Source organism: Haliotis rufescens, unplaced genomic scaffold (genome assembly GCF_023055435.1).
Source record: "Haliotis rufescens isolate VD_foot unplaced genomic scaffold, xgHalRufe1.0.p SCAF_10, whole genome shotgun sequence".
Taxonomy (NCBI): Eukaryota; Metazoa; Mollusca; class Gastropoda; order Lepetellida; family Haliotidae; genus Haliotis; species Haliotis rufescens.
In genome coordinates, this window is record NW_025963780.1 from 34,384,222 (window position 1) to 34,403,822 (window position 19,601).

Sequence of the window (19,601 nt, forward strand, 5' to 3'; positions counted from 1 at the left end):
TCCCTTGCTTTGGTTCCCGTCCCATACTTGCCTTCATAATGATGCTTGGTGCAGCAGCTCCATACCATTCCTTGTGGATTTCATTCAAGTAGAAATCTCGTGGGGATAGAGGGGTTAGAATTGCTCCACTGCACCCCTGCTGGTCATAAGAGGCGGCCTGATGGTTGGTTGGTTGTTTGGTTGTTTAATGCCGCACTTAGCAATATTCCAGCTATATGACGGCGGTCTGTAAATAATCTAGTCTGGTCCAGACAGTTCAGTGATTAATATCATGAGCATCGATCCACGCATTTGGGATCAATGGTCAGCGAGTCTGACCACCTGATCCCGTTAGTCGCCTCTTACGACAGTCGCCTTTTGCAGCAAGCATGGGGCGGCCTAATGAATCAGGCGGTCAGACTCGGTGACTTGGTGTCATGGTACCTTGACTCCCCTGGACCTTTTCTCCTAATATCAATCACTAGATTGTCTGGTTCAGACTTGATTATATACGGGCTGCCATGATATAACTGGAATATTACTGAGTGCGGTGTTAAACAAATTAACATTAAGTAGCAAACGTCCATGACCTGTGATGCTGTCAGATTGTTGTCAAGGTGTTATTCCTCTATCACTTGGTGATCCAGAGCGTGGTCCAGGGGTCCGGACCCCCCTCCCCTTCTGCAAACCAAATGTAGTATGTTGTAGGCAGTAAAATTATTTGAGAAAGGATTTTGATATTTTGGACCCATCCCTTTAAATAATGCTAGATCTGCTCATGATTTTTACTGTTTTTCTGAAATATCTCTGTACTCTTCTAGTCAAGTTTAGGGGCTCGGGTGGCCCTGTTGTCAAAGTTGCCAATATTCGCTGCATAGAGTTGCCTCCCTTAGGTGTGACCTGATCCTATGATTGTGTTTCTAATCTCAGAATTGCTGTTATTATTGTTCTTGGTTTGTCAGCACCATACCCATGCTTTCATGACTTCTGCTTTCCTCCCACGTATGCTAACATGATCTGATGTAACTGAAATACTGTTCAAAGCATCATTAAACTCACTCACTCACTTGACCTCTGGAAAGATTTCCTGTTATAACAACTATACACTCTATAGGAGTTCATCTTGACACTTGCTATAAATGATCACCTGGCAACTGAAATATAGTTTGTGCAGGGAAGGGCATTATTGTTAATCTCCAGGATCCAGATGCTATTTGGTGGATTCACTCCTTTCATCAGGAAATATTGGTTAAATATCAACACAGAGTGGTACTTTGAGATTTATACTGGAGATAAGACACTGATGGCATTTTTCAAGTTAGATATTAAATACAGTAAACTACGACTGTAACCGACTCAAAGGGACCACTAATTTTAGGTCGTAATAACAGCAGTTCGTTATAAGCATATATACAACATATGGCTAAAAAATAAGTGTTATATTGGTCAGTTCGTTATTAGCGTGTTCGTTATAAACGTAGTTTACTGTAGATATATGCTGCCTTGGTTACATGGCTGGTCTTTGAGGTTCAGACTAAAAAGGTTTGATTTAAAAATTGTGGAACTATTCCTAAAAAATTACTCATAGTTATGATCTCAATACACAGGAACAGATCCTCTAGTCTACACTGACCTTGAGGCGTTAGACAAGGAGGCGCTGATTTAGCTGTGAAGAGAATATGTGGATGTCTGTTGTCACTATGACAACCGACTATTAACTTTGAGCTTCGTAGGGGATGAAGTAAGGACAGCATCGTCCCTCGTGATATTAGATATTATCCCCATGTGCTGGAGTAGTCTGCGGTCTAGATGTTATACATACCGTACACGTCATATGTGATGTGCCTAGCTCTGTGTGTGTGTGTGTGTGTGTCGGTTAACTGCTTGGGAAACACTGTCTTTAAAACACTTATGAGGTTGCCTGCCCACTTTTGGTTAGCAGACATGGGGTATGTCAGATGCAACTGAATGTTTTATGAAAACTAGAAACTTTTCTGTACATATTTTGCATATTTCTACACACACACACACACTTTATGTAACATTTTTTCATGACAGTCCCTCATAATGATCAAATTTATCATTTTTTAAGTGAAAAAATAGAAGTGCCATTTTTTTTATGCCCCACTTCTTAAATTTTGTGGGGCGGTCAGTTAGCCTAGTGGTTAAAGTGTTCGCTCGTCACGCCGAAGACCCAGGGTCAATTCCCGACATGGGTACAATGTGTGAAGCCCATTTCTGGTGTCCCCTGCCGTGATATTGCTGGAATATTGCTAAAAGCAGTATAAAACCATACTCACTCACTCTTAAATTTAATTGTGATAACTTTGGGCTCCCCCAACTCATTCCCCCTTAATTTCACTGGCCCACTCTCCTATAATACATGACCAGTCCCTAATAGGAAAGAATCCGGTGCTCTACTTTATTTGAGTAGTATATGTTACTACTCCAAATGTGGTTATCATCTTTGATGTGAAGGGGTCCAAATGGTTGGCAGACTCGGGATGCAAGGGGGTAGGCAACCTTATCTATTCACTTGTTACAACTATTTAGGAGCTGTTTTGTAAAGAAAATATTTTTATGAGCTTTCATACAAACTATTTTCTAATATCAGCTTTTGTATAATGTATATTATATGTTTGTTACCTATTTGTCTTTATTCCTTTTAAAAGAGAAATTGTATTTTCCATAGAACTACTTTTGTTGTGGGAAGCACAACTCTATGTTATGTGACTGAGGCACATTGTACATGATGTAATACATTTAAAGGTAATGACCTTTGACCTTTGAAGTCTTTGTCATAGTCTGGGGCATGGGTGGCCCAGTTGTCTAAAACACTGCATTTCACGGTACAGAGTTGTCCTTGAGGCAGGCTAGGAAGCTATATTTGTGGGTTTGAATCCTAGTTCACCCAAATTATGTTTTTTGGTTTATCAACACCATATCCGTGCTTGTGGGTTTCACCAAAGTGGTAAATGTCTGAGACCTGCACCATTCGGGCTTTCTACCCTCATCACGCTGACACACCATGATATAACTGAAATATTGTTTAAAGCAGCGATAAACACAACTCACTCACTTACAGTCTGTTGGGATGAGATCTTGATGAAATAGATCTTTCCCCTGATCATCATTAAATTTGCCTTTAAAACAGAAACATCGAGTTTAACAATGACAGTGATTTCATTGACATTTGGCTTTGTGAAAGAAGAGTCAACCCTTGTTATATCAATATGATACACTCCCACAAGATAGTGGCAGCTCTAAACTAGGGTGTAGATTTCCCTTGTCAATGACTCGGGGCAGTGACTCCTCATTAAGAAATAACATGTACGTTCTTGTGTAGTCGCCATGTAAACATAATGGACGTTCCATGCGTGAGTATGGCATAATATGGTGTACCGTAGTTAACTTGATCCGTGCCCTAGGATGTAATAAGTTCAGGGCACTTATTCTTACTACCAACACACCTAGTGCAGGACAGATGTTCTTTAGGTTTTGATTCATAAAACTGTGTGAAGAACCCTGGTTTGAAATTATTTTAGTGGTGAACAACCAGTTTGCATCCAGCAGAATAGAAAAAAAGGGCTTCATAGTTATTATTTTATTTCTACTTTCCATTATTTTAGGCAAAATGTGTTAACCAATTAGAATAAAGTCATGTCTAAGTATATGTAGGGAGTGGAGGTGTTGATAATTTATCTAGTATCATTATTACGTCACCAATATGTGTATTAATATGCAAGTGCAATGGAAATCAACTGTTGCACTAACAAAACGACATTGATATTTTGTTAAGTTTGTTATATTGTTGTGTTGAATTAATGTATAGAATATCTGAATAGATTCTAACTGTGAATAGAGCTGGAATATATCTGGGTTTCATATTGCAGATACAGTATTCGACGTAATAGGCGCCCAGGGCGCTCTCAAAATTAGAAGTAGGGGGCTCTTATTAGAATATAATTTTGGTGAGAGAAAAAAAACAGAGTTGAAAGATTGTAAATTTTGTTGTTGATCCTGACAGCCTGAAATGATACAAAAGAAAAGTCTGTGCGTATTATACACGACATATATTTCCAGAATTAAATTGCCCATAATTAAGGGTGCCTATAACACACGAGTGCATATTATACACGAATAAATAAGTCTTGTGTACATTGATCAATCGGAAAGGGTGCTAATTGGGATTGTTCACTTGCCAATATATTAGCGAATATCGCCGTGGGCGCTTATTAGAGCGGGGCACTTATTTCGTCGAATACGGTAACTAGTTGTTAAAAGAAATGAAGTGGACAGTTAATACTGAAGATATTCAAGTCAATATCACAACTGTTTTTTGTGTTTGTTATAGCATGAGTCTATTGGATCAAAACAGGGCTGAAAAAAGATCCACCAGTTATCATACAACACCTGGAAACTCCATTCTTGTGATACATATCATAATACACCATTTCAAGTCCAGTCCAGTGAATGGATGATAAGGCCACACATTTTTTATTTTTGTTTCACAGGCCCACCGCCCCTGCTGAAAAGCCGCCGGTCTAAGAAATAAATTGAACATAAAACTATTTACTTTTGTTATGTCTCCCGCTAGTAAATATAGACCCTCTTATACAATATAAAGGTATACCGTATTCGACCCAATAAACGCCCAGGGCGCTTAAAATAAAGACAGAAGGGGTGGGCGCTTATTGGGACCAATTCAGAGTCAAATTGGCGTAAATTCATCAGTAAGCCTTAAGTCACAAATATCTACATGCCCTGCTTATACGGACTTCAAATATCTGGAAACCTCGGTTCCCGGACGATTTTCATTTAAAACGAAATAATTACTATATAAATTTCCGGACCGGTGGGGGGGGGGGGGGGGGGGGGGGGCACGCTTATTGGGACATGGGCGCTTATTGGGTCGAATACGGTATACAAGTTCCATGGCATCACTATCTGTGATTCAAGAGGCCACCTGCAAATCCACAGCGGAATGATTTTCTTATGAATAAATAAAGAATTGACATTTATTTATTTTTTATTTCGACTGACCTTGTGTGGCAAAGCTGGAATAAATATGTGAAACAAAAGATTAAAGAAGTGTGGCCCAACATTTATACCCCAGAAACGGATTGGTGTTTTCCTCTTTTGTAAGTCATAATTTCAAGACAAAACCGACGAGTTAGAACAGGTCCCCAGCACATTATTGCTTGTCAGAGGTGACTAAATACGATCGGATGATCAAACTTGGCTCAGAGAATTTGCATGTCATTGTACCCTGTACAGACGAAGATATTTATAGTCTGCCTTGATACAGCTGGAATGTCACTGATGGTGCCGTTAACTATCAAGTAACAAAATTGAATTGTGGACTAAATCCAAAACATGCAGCATAAATAGTGCTGCGTCTTCGAGTTAAGTATGGTGTTCTAACAGTTTTGTTTGTTTGTTTGTTTAATGCCACACTCAGCAATATTCCAGCGGCATGACGGTAGCTTGTCAATAATCAAGTCTGGACCAGACAATCCAGTGATTGACATCAAGAGCATCAATCTACACAGTTGGGATAAGATAACATGCATCAACATGCATCAAAAAGTCAGTAAGCCTGACCAACCGATCCCGTTAGTTGCCTCCTATGACAAGCATGGGTTGCTGAAGACCATTTGTAACCCGGATCTTCATGGGTGTACCAGTGAATCACCCGGACTCACTTGTGGGTCAGTGACCCAGGGAACACTATTTGCAGAATTAGTGGATGTCTTTCAGTTTGTAGGATACAGGTATTTACCAATGTTACCTTTACACATGTATACAAAGTTTGTACTCAGATTGCCAGCTATGGTTACTTTGTTAAATGATTGAACTGTATTGAATGTTCTTGCTGTTGAGAATAAAGTTGAGATGCGACTTTTTGTGTTTCTTTTGGGAGACCGTAAGTGGATTCCAAGATAGCATGTTCCCAGCAGCCAGAGCCAACTAAAATGAAGATTGATAATTACAATGTGTGACCTGTGACCTGGCTGATAGTGTATCATCGTATCCCGATGATATTGTGTGTATCATTGTACCTCGATGATATTGATGATTGCAGTGTGTGACCTGGCCGATTGTGTATCATCGTACCCCGATGATATTGTGTGTATCATGGTACCCCGATGATATTGTGTGTATCATCTCACCCTGATGATGATGTGTGTATCATCGTACCCTGGTGATATTGTGTGTATCATCGTACTCCGATGATATTGTGTGTATCATCGTACTCCGATGATATTGTGTGTATCATCGTACCCTGGTGATATTGTGTGTATCAATGTACCCCGATGATATTGTGTGTATCATCGTACTCCGATGATATTGTGTGTATCATCGTACTCCGATGATATTGTGTGTATCATCGTACCCTGGTGATATTGTGTGTATCATCGTACTCCGATGATATTGTGCGTATCATCGTACACCGATGATATTGTGTGTATCATGGTACCCCGATGATATTGTGTGTATCATGGTACCCTGATGATATTGTGTGTATCATGGTACCCAAATGATATTGTGTGTATCATCGTACCCTGATGATATTGTGTGTATCATCGTACCCTGATGATATTGTGTGTATCATCGTACCCTGATGATATTGTGTGTATCATTGTACCCTGGTGATATTGTGTGTATCATGGTACCCTGATGATATTGTGTGTATCATGGTACCCCGACGATATTGATGGATGCTCATGATGTCAATCACTGGCCTGTCTGGCCCAGATTCCATTTTTTACCGGCCAAGGTAAAATAGCTGTGACATTGTGGACTGCATCTGAAAACATTCACTCATTCATTCTCTGGTGAGATGAAACCAGATCAGTCCCCAATTAGGATTCTGGGGTAAAAGTAAGTGCCCACTTTATCATTCTGCTTTGTTTGAAAGTGACATCACCACCTCCATCACTCCTATCTCCGTTATTTGAGTTATTTGATTTGTGTCATGCTTACAAACTGGTCTAAAAACAAAGTTAGAGCTGAAAATAGGTCCAGGGTATTCCCCCTGGAGGTGAGGTGAAATTGGGTTTAACGACGCGTCCAAGATTATTGCACTTATATAGCGACGTGCATGCACGTGTGTGTGTGAGGCTGCTTGTACTAGTCCGGACTGATGCCGATTTATAGTGCTAGACCACTGAGATACCATGCCGCAGTTTAACATGAATACCCCACTCAGACACAGTATACTCCGAGCCGACCAGTCCTTCTTTTAGCCCCTTAATGCCGAGCGCCAGACAGGGTAACAACAAGTACCATCTTTTAACGTCTTTTGGTATGACACGGTCGGGGATCGAATCCCGGACCTTCCGCTCTCCGGGCGGACGCTCTACCACTAGACCACGGAGGCGGCCTATTCCCCCTGGAGAAGTAATACCCTTTGTACATGAGGATGGTCACAGTAAGGGAAGAAAACAGTTGACATTTCCTTGATTTGTTTGTTGTTAAACACCACACTCAGCAATATTCAAGCTATATGACAGCATTCTGAAAATGATCAAGTCTGGACCAGACAATCCAGTGATTGATATCATGAGCATCGATCTATGCAATTGGGATACGATGCCATGTATCAACGAAGTCAGCTTGCCTGACCGCCTGACCGCCTGACCTCGTTAGTTGCTGCTTATGGGTTGCCTGTTACAACAAGCATGGGTTGCTGAAGATTTATTCTAACCCGGATCTTCATAGGTCACACTTTCTTCAATTCACACACATAGAGATACCCAAAATCTGTCAACAAATGATCTCAAACAAAACAATTTTACATGTTGACACACCCGCGGTCACATACCTCAAGGGGCAGGTAACTGAATGGGAGAACTGGACATTGACGTTTTCTCCGAATAAAGACAGGACAACTATTCTACATAATGTTTATGTACATAATTCATTATAACCATATTCAAAGATGAGACAAAGGCACATATTTAATATATAATATAACCAGCAATTTCTTAACATACATGTGATGTATTGCTTAATAACTTGACATACAGGTGATTTAGAGAGGAGAAGTTAGTTCCTACACAGGAACATCCATACTGGAGTCAGGTCTCAAGAGCACACTAAAAGTAATATTAACATTTCACACATTTATGAAGGTGTAATAACACACTTAGCAGGACTCACTTCTGATTGGTCAGTAAGTCTTGGGGTGTGATATTTAGTACATGCATGGTAATGGGGTCTGTGGCTGTGGGTTGGATGTAATTATTGTGCACAGGGCCCCGTTTCACAAAGCGATCCTCGTGTTCAGGTCATCGTAACTCCCACACTTTAAAACAGACTTACGACTGTCGGAGCGCCAAGGTTATCATAACTCCGACATTTTAACATTGGTTTATGACAGAACGGGCCATGGTTACATATATCAGTGGGCAATATTGTATTCAAATGTTGGAATGAGGAGAATCCGAAAGTGATATGGAAATCCACGGACATATAAGACCATGAAATATGTTGATGTTGCTCATTTGTTTTAAGTTAAATTTAACTTTGAAACTGTATTTTACACTTTCCAATTTATAGCTGCCAAAATTTGCATAGACCATGAGAGATCTACATTATTACCCTGGTCAATTGTTCAGTGTGCACTTGATTTTCATTCTCTGCTCCCTGGGGAGTATACAACCAAACAACCCATGAGGTGTCCATAACCATTTGTACTCATAGAGTGAGTGAGTGAGTGAGTGAGTTGGGTTTAACACCGCTTTTAACAGTATTCCAGTCATATCACGTTGTGTCAGCTTAATGTGGGAGGAAAGCCCGAAGTGATGCAGGTCTCAGACGTTTACCACTTCGGTGAAGCCCACGAGCACAGGTATGGTGCTGACAAACCTAGAAACATAAATGGGGCGAACCGGGATTCAAACCCACAATCATAGGTTTCTGGCATGCCCAAGGGCCGCAACTCTGCACAGCGAATCGCGGCGCCTTAGAGGACTGGGCCACCCGTGCCCCCTGTACTCATAGACCTCGCTGTATCACAGAAGTGCAGTATATTGTCACCCTACAATTTGTACAATTATTGTCATTTGCAATCTGTGCTTGTTTTGATGATAGTCACGCAATATCACGGCGGGGAACACCAGAAATGGGCTGATAGTTATGAGCTGCGGTACCGAGTGCATGAACTGATGCCATTGCAAATCCATGATTATCCATCTGCCCATCGCTAACGTAGCACAGAATATCTCTCACTCACGAGAGTAACCAAATGTGATGCCGTTGACACTCTAGATGAAGTTATGGTTATCCAGGATATTTATCATTACTACATGGAGGCAGAACGCCCTGCATCACTGAGGATGAACGAGATGAGACCTAACAATCCTGCATCTTCCCGCAGCAAAGGAGTTAGCTGACTTTCTAAAGGTCCACAGAAAGTCAGTGAACACCATTGCCATGGGAAGATGACTATCCAGCCACCGAGATCATATTGATATTTCAGTGATTCTTAACAGTCAATGGAAATAATATGACCTCACACTGCTGCATTGTTGAAAACAAGACATCATCAATTGTTAGGGACGTCAAAATCAAACGCCACATTTCCTCTATCAGACACAAGGTCTTCAATACACACCAGCCTCTAATTGATGCCGGTTCACACGCTCTGTCTCAAAAATAGAACCCAGGGCTCAAATAGAAGCTGAATCCCCATCCTATTTGATACTGTTATATTTTGGTGATTAATAATTACCGTTTCCTGCAAATGTACCCTTTGAATGACTATAGAATTTGGGATTCAGTAAGGTAGTGAGTTGCCATTAAGCCAGCATTAAACACAATACATGCCCTGCCCCTAATAAATGTCAGATCACTGGTTTGCACAAAATTAATAGAAACCCGGACATCTAATGGAGGAAACATAGTTATGCGAAGCCATCAAATTAAATGGTGATGTTTTTCAGTCCATTTACTTTTTAAAATGATTATGGGGATGCAGAATTACTTCTATATAGCACAACTGTCTGAAAGAAAACTATGATATGCATACACTACGACATTTTAAATTTCTACTTTACTCACTATTAAAACATTTTTACTATTTTTTTTTAAATGAACAAACATTATAATCTATGATAATGTGATTTTGTGACACGAATCTACTTGGCACAGAGTGAGTGAGTGAGTGAGTGAGTTGGGTTTAACACCGCTTTTACCAGTATTCCAGTTATATCGCGGCGTGTCAGCTTAATGTGGGAGGAAAGCCCAAAGTAATGCAGGTCTCAGACGTTTACCACTTCGGTGAAACCCACGAGCACGGGTATGGTGCTGACAAACCTAGAAACATAATCGGGGCGAACCGGGATTCGAACCCACAATCATAGGTTTCTGGCGTGCCCAAGGGACGCAACTCTGCACAGCGAATCGCGGCGCCTTAGATGACTGGGCCACCTGTGCCCCCTCTTGGCACAGAACAAATCCATTATGAAACATTTTAAAACCTTATTTCTGCTGCTGCACAGAATGTACATGTAATGTTGAAAATATAGTGCCAAGGCACTGCAGTTTGCCTGGATATTAGTCAACAATTTATAGGTCAACAGAAACAATTAAAATGCTGTCAGCATTGCTACTCAAATACTTTTTGAATAATTACTGAGGACACCAAATTTAAACTAGGAACTATCAACAATGTTTCTAAACCTGCAAGAATGAATGTATGGTTGTAGAACATTCTTGCAATACACAGTTAAACTTACTTTACACGAATTTTCAACTCTGCGCCTCATAAACCTTCTGAGGAGAATCATTTTGCTGATGCCAAACAATTTTACCCCCAAACACAGAAAATTCCTAATTAGTTTGAATAAAACGGAGAGCCTAACTTGCAAGTTCTGCTACGACAATCATTTTAACATTTTAAGCATAAATGGCTGAGCATTGGTCATATATAGTTGCGTTTTTCCACTACAGCTGACATGGCTGGCATATTGAAAATCATATTCAAACCTCTTGAACAAATTCAGGTGTCATCATTCGTGAAACAAGCATGTGATGTTTCAGTTTCAATGGCCTAGTGGTTTCTGAGTGGATGTGTATGACAGGTGCCCGACAAATATACCATGACGTGAGCTCACGTAACTTTCAGTCAGGTCAGCTGACAGTTGACTAATATTGGCAAACATATAATTGAACAAGGGCCAGCTGACTATGATAATTACACACAGTTTTATCCCTTTACAAAGCAACAAAATCAGGGAAAATACTGACAACTACTGACTAGATGGTGTTTGTTTGTTTGTTTGTTGTTAAATGTCGCACTCAGCATTATTAAAGCTATATGACGACGTTGTGTAAATAATTGAGTCTGGACCAGACAATCCAGTGATTGACATCAAGAGCATTGATCTACACAATTGGGATAAGACGACATGCATCAACCAAGTCAGCAAGCCTGACCACTCAATCCCGTTAGTCGGCTCATACAACAAGCATAGTCGCGTCTTACAACAAACAGTGACTGGATGATGAAGACCTACATAACAAGTGAGTGAGGAGTTGTGCTGAACACCCCTTTTGCACAATGTTTCCATTATATCATAGCATGTCAATTTGACATGGGAGGAAAGCCTGAAGTGATGCAAGTCTTTGATGTATGGTGGATGTAAAACTTCATAGCGTTGAAATCACCATCAGTGATCAGGTCAACGGTGGGCGCTATAATGGCTGAAAGTCAGGTGGAGTTGGATCTATTTATAGAATTTCCCATACCACATCTGCTGTCATCAACATAGAAAATTGACAAAGGGGGTCGTTTAGTAAAATCATACACAAGTTAAATTTGTTGTCAGAGACAGTGAACGAACTTAGTTCAAACATCGATAAAAAAACCATAAACATTTTCAATAATAGCCACTTGGCAATAATATTCCCCTTATTTCTGTAAGAAATGTGTAAAATACACAAGAAAACATGGACTGTAGTGTACATTTTCACACTTAAATGGGGGCACTTATAAAGATTACTTTCACATTGCTCTAGAAGTTGGCATATTTGAAACCAAAATGATGCATATAATTTGCTCGTTTGTTTCACTAGGTGCAATAAATCTGATACATGAAAGTATTTTCTTTCACACACTGAAACAATATTGACAAATTTATTGTGATGCAACAAAAGGAAATATGAAACAATGTTAGATGTCTTAAGGCCAGTAATGGCAACAAATGACATCATAGAAGCATTGTTTGATGACATCAATGTTTCTATGCTGTGGCAATAACCACTCTACAGAATGACGATATCAATTTTATCTCACTGCCAAGTGTATTATAAACCTAAAACCTTTAAATATCAAATTGAGGTAAATTCAAATATAAATGTTTTGTCTTATGAAAACAAACCAGGGCCCTGTTCCACAAAGCGATCTTAGTGCTAAGGTGATCATAACTCCCATACGTTAACATAGACTTACGACAATTGAAGCACTAAGATCGCTTTGTGGAACAAGGCCCAGGACAAAATCAACAATTGTAACAACAAGTGAGTGCAACAAGAAACAGTTTGATTGTGAACTCAAATCCAATACAAAGGATAACCATGAAAATAAATATAAATGTACAAACAATCAAATCCATATATATATGTCCCACATATGAAAACTATTTGTAATGAAACAATTTGATTCCGAGTAACAGATGATCATCACTCTTCCTGGCCTATGTTATATTGCCTTACAGTCATCCATCATCTAGCTGGGCTCAAACTCAGCCACACCATATAACATACAGATAATACAGTCAAATTATTATTATCTCGAATCCCATCCGACATATCGAAAATAGACTCTTAAAGATAAGGATATCACACATCCAACAATTAAAGTAGTCTGTGCAAATAGCAGGGCTTGTTGGAACTCCCTTATCAGATAAATTGTTTGATAGGCATTACTTAGAAGTTGGCGGATGACAAGGTAGACACAATTTTATGGATAACAACTTCTTTGATACTGTAAAAAGTGACGTTTCAGTATAGATCCTTATACCAATGTCAAGCAAGACTGACGATATATGGATCTATACCGAAACATTGCTTTTTACAGTATTAAAGAAGTTGTTATCAGGTAGGGTACTTTCTGTTGGTATAGATATTCATATCTCTTAAGGCCTTGAACAATTTCCTGTAAGTCCACAATGAATTAACTGTTAGCTGTTCCACTACCAACATGGCTTAAGGAGCAGCTAAGGCCTTTTATTTTATTCTTAAATCCAGAACTGTCACTTCAGGGACAAACAATCCAGAAAACAGGGACATGCTGCTTGACACCTATGAAGGAAATCCATGAGCAGAGGTTGGTGCTGACGATCCAAGGGTCATAATTGGGGTGAACACAGGATTCAAACCCAGGAATCAAACTCATGACCTGGGACGTTGTGGTAACTCTTCGCAGTGGGATTCAGTGCCTAAGATCACAGTGCACCCTGGGTAAAGTGTAGCTGCCAGGGATGAAAGACTCACAACACCTTATTACACCGTTATATGTATGAAATTACATCTTAAGGTGGCTTTTTAGAAGATGGAAGACAGAATTGACTTTATCGATTTCAGAAATTTCTTTTCTTTCTATATGTCGTTTGGTACAGGTGCTAGTACCTTTGTGTGTTTTGAGCATGCCTCTGTGTGGTGTGGAGATACAGCACAGTAAAATGGCCTTACTGTTATTACCCTTGTCAAGCGAGCGATACTAGCACTTAAATCGAAACATAGAAGGAACAAAGATGTGTCAATCCATAAGTCCTATATTCAAAGTATGAGATGACTTCATGTGAAAAACATGACAATTTACACCCTGTGATTCACCCAACAAAAGTTCAATATCAATGCATTCCAACCCTTAGCACTTGATATGTACTGGTATGTCAACAATAAACAACATACCCTATGTTTCCCAAAAATATCAACAACATTCTAAGCAAACCCTGTAATAAACAGCTTACAAGCCTGCACATACTCCTGACATATAGAGAATCTCACCCCATTGTCTTTTGATATCAAATATATCAACACGAGTTGATAAAAATGGGAAAACTCTGAGGCTTGCCGAGGATTTTTTTCCACTTTTATCAACTCGTGTTGATATATTTGATATCAAAAGACACTCGGCTGACATTTTATTTATCATCCAACATCATTCTTCCAACTTTTTCAGTTTGTAGAAAGTAATAAGCAGTGTCTTAAGTGTAAAAAGTACTGCTAACAGCTTCAGTAGCAGAGCCATTAGTGATGTCATTTGATTGTGACGTCATGGTAACCAAACACGTCACAATGGTCAGCAAAGCATTGTGATGCAATTTCATTGCAGTGATATCTACAGTATAGATATTGTTTGATCTCACCCAAGCAATATCTCCTGTGGGAGCCAGTTTTGGACGATAAATGATAATAAACAGAATGATAAAGTACAGTGGAATGTGCACTGTAACAAGGCGGAAATAGAAAAAAAACCAACTGATGTGCATTGTACATGTTTACAACTTCAGTGAGCACATGAACTGGAGCCTGAGGATGATAACAGAGGTTAATTCGAGATTGAAACCCATGATTAGTGGCTTCAGGCCCTGTCCTCTGAGACTTACATACTTGGCCACCCCTGCCCCCTTAAGACTACATTTGTATGTCATTGAATCAGATCCTTCAAACCAATTCCATACCTCTAGCTCTATCAGTCAGATCTGGGAAACTTTTCATCACAGGTCATTTCTAGTGATCTTCCTCATCAGCCAATCAGAACAGAGTCAAAATTCCCGGAGAAGCGAGCAAACATTTGGAGCTGCATATCTCATTTCTGAATCACAAAATTAAGCAGCTAGCAGTTCAAATGTAACAAATGTTATATTTGGGATAACACTTTCTAAGTGAAGTACAGATTCTCATAATTTTTGGGGTTGAGTCTCGTCCGGGATTCGAACCCAATTTACACTTGTCAGAGGGGTACACAAAGTATGTGATCTAAACTACCAGTTGTTAGACTTTCATTTATGTGGAATCCTCGGTGGTTGAGTGGGTTAGATTGCTGACTTTGTGTGCTGGCGATTAGGTGCCTTACTCTGGCAGTGTGGGTCCGAAACCAGGACGGGACCCCAAAAAGTACGAGAATCTGTTCTTTACTCAGAAAGTGTTATCCCAAATATAACATTTGTTACATTTGACCACTTTCCAAAAGGCATTGTGTGTTCATAGCAGTTCCAAATACAGTGAGTATGTTTTCACACCGCTTTCAGCATTATTCCAGCAATAATGCAGTAGGGGGCACCAGAAATGGGTTTCACATATTGCACAAAGTGAACACTTTCACAACTAGGATTCCCCTCCACCCCGGTGCCAAATGAAGAATAACAATGGCTGTGTTGGTGTGGATACTTCAGTCATTTCTGAGCACCATCTTCACTGTACAGGGTGTACTACAGAGGAAATGTCCTTTACCCATGACTGCAACGTCAGCATCAGGCAGAGATGGTAAAGTCATTTATCAAAGAAACTTTGACTGACAATAGATCATGTTGACGAAAAATTTAGACTCAAATATTTTGAGAAAGCTGATATCTGATTGGTGCCCAAACCATCCTTCAATCTGATTTGACAGATCATGGTTCACAAGACATGATCAGAATGGAGAAGAGGTATCACATTGAGTAATAGACCTGATTTTAATGAGATTGCTGTTAGATGTTATGATAAAAAGGATTATCGTACTAGAAGTATAGATTCCCCAGGATTAACTGAGACAAAACGAGTCCAATGTTGTAGTCTCTCTGTATGAACAGCGTACAAACCGACAGCCATCCATCCCAGTGTGAAGAACCTGATTACTGGCAAGCCTGGTACACAGTTCTATTCCCATATGAATACTGTACACTATGCCCTGTTTGAATAGCTTACATATTCCCATATGAATAATGTACATATTCCAACATAAATGTCATACATATTCCCCATATGAATATAGTACATATTACCTGTATGAATGCTGTACATTTTTCCACGTATGAATAGCATACATATACATACCCATATGAATAAATTCCCCACATGAATGTTGTACATAATCCAATATAATGTTGTACATATTACCCATATGAACTGTGTATATAATGCAGTATTAATATTGTTCATATTCCCCACATGAATGTTGTACATAGTTCCTAAAAGAATATTGGACATATTCCCTACATGAATGCTGTACATATTCCCTGTATGAATGCTGTACACAATCCAAAATGAACACTGTACATATTCCCCACATGAATATTGTATGTATATTCCCCACATGAATGTACATATTCCCCAAATGAATATTGTAGCACATGCAAGAAATCGTAATATAAACTGAAATTAGCTTGCACAATGAAATAAGATCAAAGCTTTCGACGACCTTGTATGATAAGAATTGTATGCAAACTCACCCTTGTGAATCTGTTACCATATGCCATGAACTCATGCGTGTACTTGAAGCATGTTACACATGCAAACAGATCCCCATACATGATTCACATAGTGGACTGAAAGACCTCCAATTCACGATTCACATAGCAGTAAAGGTCTTCAATTCATGATTCACATTGCAGTAAAGCTCTTCAATTCATGATTCACCTGGCAGTAAAGGTCTTCAATTCATGATTCACATAGCAGCTAAAAGACCTGCAATTCATGATTCACATAGCAGGCTCAAAGGTCTGCATGATTCACATAGCAAGCTTCAAGACCTGCATGATTCACAGAGCAAGCTTCAAGGTCTGCATGATTCACAGAGCAAGCTTCAAGGTCTGCATGATTCAAACAGCAGCTTAAAGTTCTGCATGATTCACACAGCAGCTTAAAGGTCTGCATGATTCACATAGCAAGCTTAAAGGTCTGCATGATTCACACAGCAGCTGAAAGGTCTGCATGATTCACATAGCAAGCTTAAAGGTCTGCATGATTCACACAACAGCTTAAAGGTCTGCATGATTCACATAGCAAGCTTAAAGGTCTGCATGATTCACACAGCAGCTTAAAGGTCTGCATGATTCACATAGCAAGCGTCAAGGTCTGCATGATTCACACAGCAGCTCTGCATGATTCACACAGCAGCTTAAAGTTCTGCATGATTCACACAGCAGCTTAAAGGTCTGCATGATTCACACAGCAGCTTAAAGGTCTGCATGATTCACATAGCAGGCATAAAGGTCTGCATGATCCACATAGCAAGCTTAAAGGTCTGCATGATTCACATAGCAGGCATAAAGGTCTGAATGATTCACACAGCAGCTTAAAGGTCTGAATGATTCACACAGCAGCTTAAAGGTCTGAATGATTCACACAGCAGCTTAAAGGTCTGCATGATTCACATAGCAGCTTAAAGGTCTGCATGATTCACATAGCAGGCATAAAGGTCTGCATGATTCACATAGCAAGCGTCAAGGTCTGCATGATTCACATAGCAGGCATAAAGGTCTGCATGATTCACATAGCAGGCATAAAGTTCTGCATGATTCACACAGCAGCTTAAAGGTCTGCATGATTCACACAGCAGCTTAAAGGTCTGCATGATTCACACAGCAGCTTAAAGTTCTGCATGATTCACACAGCAGCTTAAAGGTCTGCATGATTCACATAGCAAGCTTAAAGGTCTGCATGATTCACACAGCAGCTGAAAGGTCTGCATGATTCACATAGCAAGCTTAAAGGTCTGCATGATTCACACAACAGCTTAAAGGTCTGCATGATTCACATAGCAAGCTTAAAGGTCTGCATGATTCACACAGCAGCTGAAAGGTCTGCATGATTCACATAGCAAGCTTAAAGGTCTGCATGATTCACACAACAGCTTAAAGGTCTGCATGATTCACATAGCAAGCTTAAAGGTCTGCATGATTCACACAGCAGCTTAAAGGTCTGCATGATTCACATAGCAAGCGTCAAGGTCTGCATGATTCACACAGCAGCTCTGCATGATTCACACAGCAGCTTAAAGTTCTGCATGATTCACACAGCAGCTTAAAGGTCTGCATGATTCACACAGCAGCTTAAAGGTCTGCATGATTCACATAGCAAGCTTAAAGGTCTGCATGATTCACATAGCAGGCATAAAGGTCTGCATGATCCACATAGCAAGCTTAAAGGTCTGCATGATTCACATAGCAGGCATAAAGGTCTGAATGATTCACACAGCAGCTTAAAGGTCTGAATGATTCACACAGCAGCTTAAAGGTCTGAATGATTCACACAGCAGCTTAAAGGTCTGCATGATTCACATAGCAGCTTAAAGGTCTGCATGATTCACATAGCAGGCATAAAGGTCTGCATGATTCACATAGCAAGCGTCAAGGTCTGCATGATTCACATAGCAGGCATAAAGTTCTGCATGATTCACATAGCAGGCATAAAGTTCTGCATGATTCACACAGCAGCTTAAAGGTCTGCATGATTCACACAGCAGCTTAAAGGTCTGCATGATTCACACAGCAGGCATAAAGGTCTGCATGATTCACATAGCAGGCATAAAGGTCTGCATGATTCACATAGCAGGCATAAAGGTCTGCATGATTCACACAGCAGCTTAAAGGTCTGCATGATTCACATAGCAGGCATAAAGGTCTGCATGATTCACACAGCAGCTTAAAGGTCTGCATGATTCACACAGCAGCTTAAAGGTCTGCATGATTCACACAGCAGGCATAAAGGTCTGCATGATTCACATAGCAGGCATAAAGGTCTGCATGATTCACATAGCAGGCATAAAGGTCTGCATGATTCACACAGCAGCTTAAAGGTCTGCATGATTCACATAGCAGGCATAAAGGTCTGCATGATTCACATAGCAGGCATAAAGGTCTGCATGATTCACACAGCAGGCATAAAGGTCTGCATGATTCACACAGCAGCTCAAAGGTCTGAATGATTCACACAGCAGCTTAAAGGTCTGCATGATTCACACAGCAGCTTAAAGGTCTGCATGATTCACATAGCAGGCATAAAGGTCTGCATGATTCACACAGCAGGCATAAAGGTCTGCATGATTCACACAGCAGGCATAAAGGTCTGCATGATTCACACAGCAGCTTAAAGGTCTGCATGATTCACATAGCAAGCTTAAAGGTCTGCATGATTCACATAGCAGGCATAAAGGTCTGAATGATTCACACAGCAGCTTAAAGGTCTGAATGATTCACACAGCAGTTTAAAGGTCTGAATGATTCACACAACAGCTTAAAGGTCTGAATGATTCACACAGCAGCTTAAAGGTCTGCATGATTCACATAGCAGCTTAAAGGTTTGCACGATTCACATAGCAGCTTAAAGGTCTGCATGATTCACAAAGCAGGCATAAAGGTCTGCATGATTCACATAGCAAGCGTCAAGGTCTGCATGATTCACATAGCAGGCATAAAGGTCTGCATGATTCACATAGCAGGCATAAAGTTCTGCATGATTCACATAGCAGGCATAAAGTTCTGCATGATTCACACAGCAGCTTAAAGGTCTGCATGATTCACACAGCAGCTTAAAGGTCTGCATGATTCACACAGCAGGCATAAAGGTCTGCATGATTCACATAGCAGGCATAAAGGTCTGCATGATTCACATAGCAGGCATAA